Source organism: Macrobrachium nipponense, chromosome 19 (genome assembly GCF_015104395.2).
Source record: "Macrobrachium nipponense isolate FS-2020 chromosome 19, ASM1510439v2, whole genome shotgun sequence".
Classification (NCBI taxonomy): Eukaryota; Metazoa; Arthropoda; class Malacostraca; order Decapoda; family Palaemonidae; genus Macrobrachium; species Macrobrachium nipponense.
The window spans coordinates 75,672,133-75,684,632 of record NC_061088.1 but is presented as its reverse complement, the minus strand read 5'-3'; the positions used below and the strand labels follow the sequence as shown (position 1 = coordinate 75,684,632).

The 12,500-nt window shown below is 33.4% G+C and overlaps 1 pseudogene; it reads left to right on the top strand.

Annotated features, from left to right (window-relative positions):
- The window catches only part of LOC135218456 (irregular chiasm C-roughest protein-like), a 134,698-nt pseudogene that overhangs the window by 95,751 nt on the left and 26,447 nt on the right, over positions 1–12,500 (top strand).

The window sequence follows — 12,500 nt, the reverse complement described above, 5'->3', positions numbered from 1 at the left end:
TTAGTCCCCTCTCTTGTATTTTGTATTTCTCGTTGAGTTCCTCCCTTGTTTTCTTGCTTCTTAGCCTTTTTTCTGCCATCTCTTTCAGTTTACTCAAGTCAGATCTCATCACCATGATTTGCTTTTCCAGGCGCCTTTTCCAAGGAGGTTGCTGTTTTGGTTTCTGTTGGGTTGGTTGTGCTGGTGGTGTTGGTGTTCGAATTCCCATCAGTTCTGCTACTAATCTTGCTCCTGCATATGTCAAGTTATTTGTTTCTGTGATACTGGTGGTCTGTTATTATTATTATTATTATTATTATTATTATTATTATTATTATTATTATTATTATTATTATTATTATTATTATTATTATTATTATAAATTTTCTTTTTGTACTCCATGCTACTGTTGTAATCCTTGTATTCAATAACCAATTATATTTCATTAATATTAGAATTTCTTGTAAGTTATTTGAAGGGTTGTCGACAATGCTATGCTGTTATTAATCAAATCGCTTTCATTCTATTTAACATATGTGCATACCAGTACTTAGTGTTAGGTGTACCTATGTAATCAAAGTTTACTGTGCGTACTTTCTATGGAAAATTTTCCAAATGTGCACTTTTACTTCGGTTTTGATAAATTAACAACTTGAACATCATGAATGTAGAAGCTTAATAACTTAATGAAATAAAAGTATCAATTTTGGTAAAATTATAAGTGACAGTAGAGCCATATATAATAGACTGATATAATAAATGGCTCTTGATGAGATATTTTACGTAATAACTTAACTCTTCATAGGAGCAATTTACTAATAATAATAATAAAAAATAATAATAATAATAATAATAATAATAATAATAATAATAATAATAATAATACAAAAAGCATAAGAATAAGGGTAAATAATAATAACCAATGAATAATAATAATCAAGGCAAATAAATTAAAATAAATAAATAAAATAATAAATAAATAAAATAAATATAACTAAAATAAATAAATAAAGCCAATAAATAAATAAATAATAACCAATAATAATAAGGAATAATTATAATAACAGGAATAATAACAATAACAATTAATAAGAAATAACTAATAATAATAATAATACTGGGAATTTATACCCCTCATGATAGGACCGACACACCAAAGTGACCCAATAATAATAATAACAACAGTAAATAAGGAATAACAGAAGGAATAATAATAAGGGGAAACAACAAGAACCTAGAATAATAAGTATAGACAAAATGGTAATGAAGTAACAGTAGGAAAACCAACAAGAAGGAAAACCAACCTAGCATGGCATGGATAGACTAATAAAGAAAGCCTTCGACATGATACCACACACATGGCTAATATAGAATGCCTGAAAAGATATGGGCAGAGGAAAATACCATCGCTTCCTCAAAAATACAATGCGCAACTGAATACAATACTTACAAGCTCTGGAATAAGACTAGCAGAGGTTAATATCAGGAGAGGGATCTTCCAGGGCGACTCACTGTCCCCACTACTCTTCGTAGTAGCCATGATTCCCATGACAAAAGTACTACAGTAGATGGATGCCGGGTACCAAAACTCAAGAAAAGAGAAAAGGCAACAGAATCACCATCTGATGTTCATCGGACGGCATCAGCGTATGGTAAGACATCAAGGAGGTAGATACCTGATCCGAGTGTAAGGGATTGTATCTGGGGAACATCAAACACATAGATGAGACAGGATACAAATACCTGGGAATAATGGAAGGAGGGGAATTTAAAACACCAGAGATGAGGACACCAGGCATCAGGAAAAGAAATATATGCAGAGACTAAAGCGATACTCAAGTCAAAACTCAACGCCGGAAAATATGATAAAAGCCCTAACACATTGGGCAGTGCCATTAATCAGGATACAGAGCGCAGAATAGTGGAATGGACGAAGCAGAATCCGCGCATAGATCAGAAAACAAAACCAGGAAACATATGACAATACACAAAGCACTACACCCAAGAGCAAATCGGACACACTATACATAACACGAAAGGAAGGAGGGTTAGAGGACTACTAAGTATAGAGGACTGCGTTAACATCGAAAAACAGAGCACTGGGGCAATATTCTAAAAACCAGTGAAGACGAGTAGCTAAAGAGTGCATGGGAAGAAGGACTAATAAAAGTAGACGAAGACCAGAAATATACAGAGACAGGAGAAAGAAACCAGAAAGAACAGAGACTGGCACAACAAACCAATGCACGACAATACATGAGACGGACTAAAGAACTAGCCAGCGATGACAATTGGCAATGGGTTACAGAGGGGAGAGCTAAAGAAGGAAACTGAAGGAATGATAAACAGCGGCACAAGATCCGGCCCTAAGAACCAGATATGTTCAAGTACGATAGACGGAAATAACATCACTCCCATATGTACGGAAGTGCAATACGAAAAAATGAAACCATAACCACATAGCAAGTGACTGCCCGGCACTTGCACAGAACCAGTACAAAAAGAGGCATGATTCAGTGGCAAAAGCCCTCCACTGGAGCCTGTGCAAGAACATCAGCTACCTTGCAGTAATAAGTGGTACGAGCACCCAACCTGAAGGAGTGATAGAAAACGATCAGGCAAAGATCCATCTGGGACTAATGGTATCAGAAAACGGATAGGGTGATACGTGCAAACAGACCAGACGTGACGTTGATTGACAAAGTCAAGAAGAAAAGTATCACTCATTGATGTCGCAATACCATGGGACGGACCAGAGTTGAAGAGAAAGAGAGGGAAAAAAAATGGATAGAAGTATCAAGATCTGAAAATAGAAATAAGAAGGGATATGGGATATGCCAGTGAAATCGTACCCATAATCATAGGAGCACTAGGCACGATCCCAAGATCCCCTGAAAAGGAATCTAGAAAAACTAGAGGCTGAAGTAGCTCCAGGACTCATGCAGAAGAGTGTGATCCTAGAAAACAGGCACACATAGTAAGAGAGTGATGGACTCCTAAGGAGGCAGGATGCAACCCGGAACCCCACACTATAATACACCCAGTCGAATTGGAGGACTGTGATAGAGCAAAAAAAAAAAAAAAAAAAAAAAAACAAAAAAAAAAAAAAAAAAAAAAAATAATAATAATAATAATAATAATATCCCGACCATACAAATAAAAGTGACTAGATAATAATAATAATAATAATAAATAATAAATAATAATAAATAATATAATAATAATACTAATAATAAATAATAATAATAAAATAATAATTGGATTTATTATTTCATATGATAAATGGATTATATACGTAAGCGCCTATACAATCATCCACCTTCTTCTGCGCCTCCCTCAGGAGACTTCAGCCTTCGCATCAGCCCAGTGACGCTGGAGGACGAGGCCTACTTCCAGTGCCAAGTGACCGGGTGGAGGGACATCCCCGGGGTGAGGTCGCAGACCGCCAAGCTGACCGTCTACGTGCCCCCGGAACCGCCCATCATCACCAGCGGGCCCTTGGTTACCACGACCGCCGGAGTCGACGTGTATCTGGAGTGCATCTCGAGGGGAGGGAAGCCCGCGGCGGAGGTGAGTGAGGTGATGATGCCCTCTGAGGTATCTTAGCCCTTGGTGTCACAGATTGCTTTAGATGCCTAGCCATACATGGCACTAAATAACTTGAGATGGCTCTTTATTATGCTTTAAATGGTTTTCATTTTCTGTCGCAGATTGCTTTAAATTCCTAATTATTAGGCATTAAATGGATATCTTTGCATGGCTCTTCATTATGCTTTAAATGGTTTTCATTTTCTGTCGCAGATTGCTTTAAATGGCTCATTATTAGGCATTAAATGAATATCTTTACATGGCCCTTTATCATGCGTTAAATAGTTTTCATTTTCTGTTGCTGAATGCTTTAAATGGCCGGCTGTAAAAGACTAATTATTAGGCATTAAATGGATATCTTTACATGGCTCTTTATTATGCATTAAATAGTTTTCATTTTCTGTTGCAGACTGCTTTAAATCGCTGGCTGTAAAAGGCTAATTATTAGGCACTAAATAGATATCTTTAAATGGCTCTTTATCATGTGTTTAATGGTTTTCATTTTCAGTCACGGACTGCTTTAAATGGCCGGCTGTAAAAGGCTAATTATTAGGCATTAAATGAATATCCTCAAATGCCTCGTTACTATGCGTTCAATGGTTTCCACTTTTTGTCAGACTGCTTTAAATGGTCTGTGTGAAATGGCTATTTATTGAGTATTAAATGGACATCTTTAAATGCCTCTCTGTTATGCATTGAATGGTTTCCCTTTATTGTCACAGATTGCTTTAAATGGTTATTTGTAAATGGCTAATTATTAGGCATTAAATGGCTATATTCAAATGGCTTTTCAATATGCATTACATGTCTACCTTTAAATTGCTAATTATTTAGCAATCAGTGGGTCCCTTTTAATTACTTAAAATAGCTAATTATTACAAGTATTCAATGGTTACCTTTGCATGGCTAATTAATATTAATTATATGGTTACCTTTCAGTGGCTTAAAATGCTAATTATTAAGCATTAAATAAGTAAATGTCTACTTAATAAGCATTAAATGTTTACCTTTAAATAACTCATTATTAAAATGAAATGTTCACCTTGAAATGGCTACTTATTAACATTAAATGTTCACCTGTATATGGCTAATTTAACACTAAATGTTCACCTGTATATGGCTAATTTAACACTAAATATTCACCTCTAAATGGCTCATTATTAGCATTAGATTTTTTTCTTTAAATGGCTCTAAATAGGTAATTATTTTGGTTTAATAGTTATCTCTCAGGTGTAAGTTAGTTTTGTACCACATCAAAAATAAATTTCATTTGGGAAACTCTATTATTCTACATTAAATGGTTAACTTTAAATGTCTGCATACTAAGCATTTACATTTACATGGGTTCACACGGCTAATTATTAACATAAATCTTTCAATTTGGAAACCTATAAAATCATTATTTTTGTACCACATTACTAATAATAATAATAATAATAATAATAATATCCTTTATTTCGGTTCAAGACCATATACAATGAACATACAAAATACACAGTAACATACACAATCTAGATATATGAGTCAACATGATAGGAAAAATTAGTAATCTGCACTTATCCACAAAATAGCTGAGGTAGCATAAAAGATAGTAATCATAATACTGGTAAAAGTAATAATATTGGTGAGAGAAAAAAAATGCATTGAGAGTTATAACAGTTAGTGCACAAATTATATAGCTTAAATTTCACTAGAGACCTTAGGGGGTTACAGTAGTCTGGTCCAGAGGGCTAAATACATAAATTGAATGTATATATATATATATATATATACATATACATATATATATATATATATATATATATATATATATATATATATATATATATATATACATACACACACACACACACACACACACATATATATATATATATATATATATATATATATATATATATATATATCTATATATATAAAAAAACTTTAGATCTCAATTTGGAAACCTAAAAAATAATAATTATCGTACAGATTATAAATAGTTTCAATTTGGGAATCTAAAAAACAATTATATTTGTACCAGATTACCGACAGATTTCAATCTGGAAGTCTTGAAATTATCATCAATTTTCGAGGGCACGGAAATGAATGTCGTTGTCAAACGGCTTGAAATAAACCACACTAGCTGAATGAAACAAAAGCTCCTTCATGAGTCTTCATTATTGTAAAATAATAATACATAAAGTAATTACCGCTCTCGCTGGAAAACTATATATAATTTGGGTACCATACCTAGCAGTTACAAATTCCTTTTGAAAGTAACGAACAGCACTCGTGGTAATGCCATCGTAATGACCTCCCCAAAAAGCTATCCGTGACCCTTGATTCGTCGAAAAGAAAAATGTAGTGGGCCGTGTTTATCCAGTTAATTAGAATTTTAATTAAATTAACTGAAGGCTGAATGAATTACGGGGGGAAATAGAGACCTCATTTTAGCCCTGTACCTCTCCAATCTGTTTATCGGTGGTTTTACATACATCTCTCTACCGGAAGTATATTCTCATAGAGGATAAAGCATATGTTTCCCAGAAAGGCTCCAGGATTAAGTATATTCTTTCCATATCGATGACATATGTATTTTAACGCACCTGTAAATAAATGAAAAAAAAAAGTATATATTGAAAGCTCCAACTAAATCCTACGATACAATATATATATATATATATATATATATATATATATATATATATATATATATATATATATATATATATGTATATATATATATATATATATATATATATATATATATATATATATACAATATATATATATCAAGAAAAGCATTTGCACCCTATTTGGATCCAACTAAATCCTACGATCTGTAATAATAATAATAATAATAATAATAATAATAATAATAATAATAATAATAAGAATAATAATAATAATAATAATAATAAAAATATCTGGATCCTACTAAATTCTACAATCCAAAAAAAATAATAGACAATAAAAGCATATGGATCCTATTTGTATCCTACTAAATCCTACTATCGCCCTCAAATAAAATAACAATCAAACAATAAAAATATTTGCATCGCATTAGAATCCTACAAAAACCTACGACAAAAGAGAAAAAAATAATAATCAAACAACAAAAACATTTGAATCCTATCTGGACCCTATCAAATCCTACGAAAAGAAAACAAATTATAGTAACCAAACTATAAAATCATTTAGATATTTGGATCCTACAAGAGAAAAAAAAACTACGATACGAAAAAAATAATAAAATAATGAAGCAATAAAAGCATTAGATCCTACTAAAATCCTACGATCCCCCTCCACAAAAAAAAACAAAAACAAAATACTAATAAGAATAATAAATGCATTTGGACCTATTTGGATCCTTCTTACAATAATGGGTTTCTTCTTCTTCTTCTTCCTCTTCCCCCCTTTCCTCGTCCTCGTCCGCCAACATCCCTCACGTTTCCCATCCCATCACCGCCGGCCCCACCTTCCCTGTAGATCCAATGGCTGGACGTCTCCGGTCGGGTGGTGACGGAGGGCATCAGATACACGACGGAGCTGATGCAGGACGGTCAGAGGAGCAACGCGCGATCGACCTTCAAGTTTCTGGCGACGAGGCAGCATCACAATTCCGTGTTCACCTGCTCCGCCTCCAATCCCGCTATTCACCATCCCAACACTGTGCAGGTAATTCCACCAACTAGCTAATTTAACTAACTTAACTTTGATATCTTAAAAGACGGGGTGGGGAGGGGGGGGGGAGAGAGTAATGAAATGACTAAAAACTCTTTAAATGAGCTAATATACTGGGGAATTTATGCAATGGCTAAAAACTCTTACTTGGGGGATTTACTAAGCTAATTAACTAACTTAACTTTGATACCTTAAAAGATGGGGTGGGAGAGTAATGAAATGACTAAAAATTCTTTAAATGAGCTGAGATACTGGGGAATTTATGCAATGGTTAAAAACTCTTTACTTACTGGGGGATTTACTAGGCTAATTAACTAACTTAACTTTGATATCGTAAAAGATGGGTAGGGGGGAGTAATGAAATTACTAAAAACTCTTTAAATAATGAATTAGCTAAGATACCGGGAAATTCTTAATTAATTAACTAAAAGACTTGGGGATTTACTAAACTAATTAAATAACTAACTTAACTTTGATATCGTAAAAGATGGGGGGTGGGGGGGGGGGGGGGTGCTGGAGGAATGAAATGGTTAAAAACTATTTAAATAACTAATTAGCTAGGATACTGGGAAAATTTTCAATTAATTAACTAAAAGACTTGGGGATTTACTAAGCTAATGAACTAACTAACTTAACTTTGATATTGTAAAAGACGAGGTGGCGGAGTAATGAGATGGCTAAAAAGTCTTTAAATAATTAATTAGCTACGATATACTGGGGAATTTATGAGATGGCTAAAAACCCTTGAATTATTTATTCAACTAAAAGACTGCGGGATTTACTAAGCTAATTAACTAACTAACCTAACTTTGACATCGTAAAAAATGGGGTGGGGTGATAAGGAAATGGCTCAAATCTCTTTTAAATAATTAATTAGGTAAGATACTGGGGAATTTATGCAATGGCTAAAAAATCTTTAATTGAATAATGAACTAAAAGACTGGGGAATTTATGAAATGGTAAAAAACCATTAATTACTTACTGAAGAAAGAGACTGGAGGATTTATGAAATGGTTAAAAACTTTAAATAACTAATGAACAAAAAAAAATGGGGATTTAATAAGTGGCTAAAAACTCTTTAAACTAATCAATTACTTTAAAGACTGGGAGATTCATTAAATGGTTAAAAACACTTCAACTAATTAATTAGCTAGAAGAGGAAGATTTCTGAAGTAACTAAGTGGACCTTGATATCATGAAAGGGCCACACTCTTTTGGCCAATTAACAAGCTGATCGGTTTCTGAAGGTACTACAGCCTTAAACTACTAACTTAACTATCTTACAAAAACTTTTATGTGATCTACGTAGAGAGAGAGAGAGAGAGAGAGAGAGAGAGAGAGAGAGAGAGAGAGAGAGATCTACTGTTAGCTGTTTTCGAGATAGATCTATACTTTTTTATTACACCTCCAACCTCGCAAACTGACTTTACACAATTTTCATTTCGTTGGAGTTGTAGAAATCAGAAAAATATTGATAAAAATTTAGGTTATATTCATATAATTACCAAAAAAAAAAAAAACTTAAACGAATCGCACAGGTGAAATCTCTCCCCCCCTTGTCCTTAAAAAATAAATGACTAAATATATAACAAAATCAAAAAATAACTTAAAATAACCACATACCAAAGAATATAGAGCGTGTAATTTGACGCACATTTCTTTTCGGTTACAAAACCCCTGACAAGGCAATAATCCATCTTCCTCTGACCACTACCGAATTTGCGGGATAATTCCTTCCCTCTCTGACAGGTAATCTTCTTGTCAATTACAGGTGCGCGTCGAGGTACGGTATGCCCCAGAGGTGACCATCACCCACGACCAGGACGGGTACAGAGAGGGCCAGACGGCGACGCTCACCTGTTCTGCCAACGCTAATCCCAGCGCCCTCACGTACAGGTGGGTATGGGTGCCTATTAATGACTGGGGTAAGAACGCTGATCTCAGCGCCCTCACGTACAGGTGGGTATGGGTTATCACACCCCCCCCCCCCCCACAACAAAAATATTAATGACAGGCGTAATTTGACTTCAGTCGTAGCTATGTACAGTAATTGACTAATTGACAACTCATTTTCAACCGGATTAGATTATTAATCTTGTATATTTCTTATCGAAAATTATAAAGGTAACTTTATATATATATATATATATATATATATATATATATATATATATATATATATATATATATATATATATATATATATATATAGTCTCAGTAATTGGGCGGCTACTTGGAAATCTTAGCTTGATGATGAATAATAGTGCCAAGACTAGGAAGAACATTCTTTAATATTACGAGCTTTCGAGGTTTAAAACCTCATCTTCAGGCTGAAAAAATGACAAGGATGAGAAATCACTACAAATTACATTAAAATGAATTGTCTGATTAAAATCTTCAGTAAAAACATAAAATAAAACGAACATCACATACAAACTAAAAATTAAAAATTACGTAAAAACTAAAACAAAACGCAAGTCATACAAAAACAGAAATAAAAATGAAAATAATATGAAAGGTAAACAAACTACACTCAAAAATAAAATGGCTAACGACCTACTTTGTGTACCTACTATGAAACTATATGATATCTAGTTGAATACCGGACGAGTTGTTGTTCAATTCCGGTTTCATTTTCTTAATAAACAGCGACTCTGAAATTAAAAGGTCCAGTCTATTTGAGCAAAGAGACAGTACTCTAAAATCTAGGTGAGTGAAAGGATGGTCCTGTGCTAAACTGTGATCCCTTATGGCAGAAAATGGTGGTTTAGAAAGAGGAAACCTAGTTCTAACGGAAAGACCTCTGTGTTCCAAAATTCTGTGTCTAAGCCAGCGGGAACTGGATCCCACGTATCGCAGACCACACTGCGAACAGGTAAACAAGTAAACGACACTCGAATTAAGGTCCACAGGAAGAGCAGGCTTCTCCCTCAAAAGTGATCCTACAGTAAAAGGGTTAGTAAAAACAAATCTGAAACTAACTTGAGGAAAACTATGCTTAAGTATTTCTTGCAACTTTTTTCGTACCAAGTAGCTACTATGACCAAGGTAAGGCAATTTAATATACTTTACATCTTTACTAGCAGTACTGTACACCGGTCTGGGACAAAATTTCTCATGTAGAAAATTTTTCAGAACTTTGTAAAAGACAAGTACGGGATAAGAATTTTCGGAAAAATAATTCTGGAGGAAGACCATGTCTTGATGAAATAAAATCACAACAGACATTGTAAGCTCTATTTATCATAGTACGTATTGAATTAAGTTTAAACAACTTTGGTGAAAAACTAAGATAATTCAATCCCAAGCCAGTAAAAGTACTTTTCCTATAAACGGAAGTCTCAAATTTACCTCTATTTCTGTGTACCTGAACATCTAAAAATGACAACATATTATCCTGTTCTGTCTCATTAAATTTAAGGTTTACTCCAGAGATTTTCACAACACGAGTACTTATCTCTCATGGCAGTTTAAATTATTAGACTTTGAGGTTAAAGCACAAAAACGTAAGAAAGAGGTAATTCTTACAGAAGTGTCGTGATTAAATAGGGATTTAAGGAATAATCTTTCTTTTTTGGACTACAATTGCCTGTCTTCTATTTTGGATTCCAATGTTGATAAGAAATTGACAGATGTTAGGCTTACACACAGCAGAAAGTTGAGAAATCTTGGTGTTGACGTTAGTAAGAAAATAGATAGCAGTAAAGTAATTTTTAATCTTTCTAACAGAAATTTAACAAAAGAGGAAAAGGATGTTCTTTCTCTTGGTCTTGAATTTGCCTTGACTCCCATGAAATTCAATTTCTTCAAGTATTTTTTAAGTTTTGAAAAACTATGTTCAACTTTAAGAAACAGTGACATTTGTGGTAGTGAAACCCTTATTTCAATTTTTAACAAAATTTCAGTAATTGCAAATGAGTCTTTTAAAAACTTTAATCGTAGAAAGGAGGGTGACAATCAGTTAAATAAAGACAGAATCAATATTTTACGTAATCTTAAGAACGATGATAGTATTGTTATTACAAAGCCAGATAAAGGCAGGGGTGTTGTATTGATGGATAGGTCTGATTATTTAGATAAAATGAATGAAATACTCTTTGATAATACAAAATTTAGGATGTTGAATGTAGATATTGCGGGTCACATTTTGAAATTAGAAGACAAATTAAATAGGATGTTAAGAAGTTTGAGAGATAAGATAGGGGAAGTTACATATAGTAATTTATATGCTTCAGGGTCAAAGCCCGGTTATATGTATGGTCTACCTAAGGTTCATAAAATAGGAAACCCGTTGAGACCTATTATATCCTCAATTGGCACTTTTAACTATTACTTATCAAAGTTTCTGGTTCCAGTTTTAAAACCTTTAACTTTTAGTGAGTTTAATGTCCCAAATTCTTCCAAGTTTGTCAAAGAATTGTGTTCTTTCGATTTTAACCAAGATGTTGTAATGGCTAGTTTTGATGTAACCTCTCTTTTCACAAATATCCCAATAAAAGAAACAACTGACATTATTCTTAATAATATATGTGAAAACCACATAACAACTTTTGGACTTAGTAAAATAGATTTGCGAAAGTTATTACAATTGGCTACAACTGATGGCATTTTTACTTTTGATGGTAAATTATATAATCAAATAGATGGAGTTGCTATGGGAAATTCCCTTGGACCTGTATATGCAGATTGTTTCATGGGTTATTGTGAAAAGATTTGGATGTCTGAATGCCCTGTTGCTTTCAAACCCTTGTATTATCGTAGGTACGTGGATGACACTTTCCTTGTGTTTAAGGAACGTTCACACGTGGATTTATTTTTTGTATATTTTAATTCTCGTCATCCTAATATTTCTTTTACTTGTGAGACAGAACAGGATAATATGTTGTCATTTTTAGATGTTCAGGTACACAGAAATAGAGGTAAATTTGAGACTTCCGTTTATAGGAAAAGTACTTTTACTGGGCTTGGGATTGAATTATCTTAGTTTTTCACCAAAGTTGTTTAAACTTAATTCAATACGTACTATGATAAATAGAGCTTACAATGTCTGTTGTGATTTTAATTTATTTCATCAAGACATGGTCTTCCTCCAGAATTATTTTTCCGAAAATTCTTATCCCGTATTTGTCTTTTACAAAGTTCTGAAAAATTTTCTACATGAGAAATTTTGTCCCAGACCGGTGTACAGTACTGCTAGTAAAGATGTAAAGTATATTAAATTGCCTTACCTTGGTCATAGTAGCTACTTGGTACGAAAAATGTTGCAA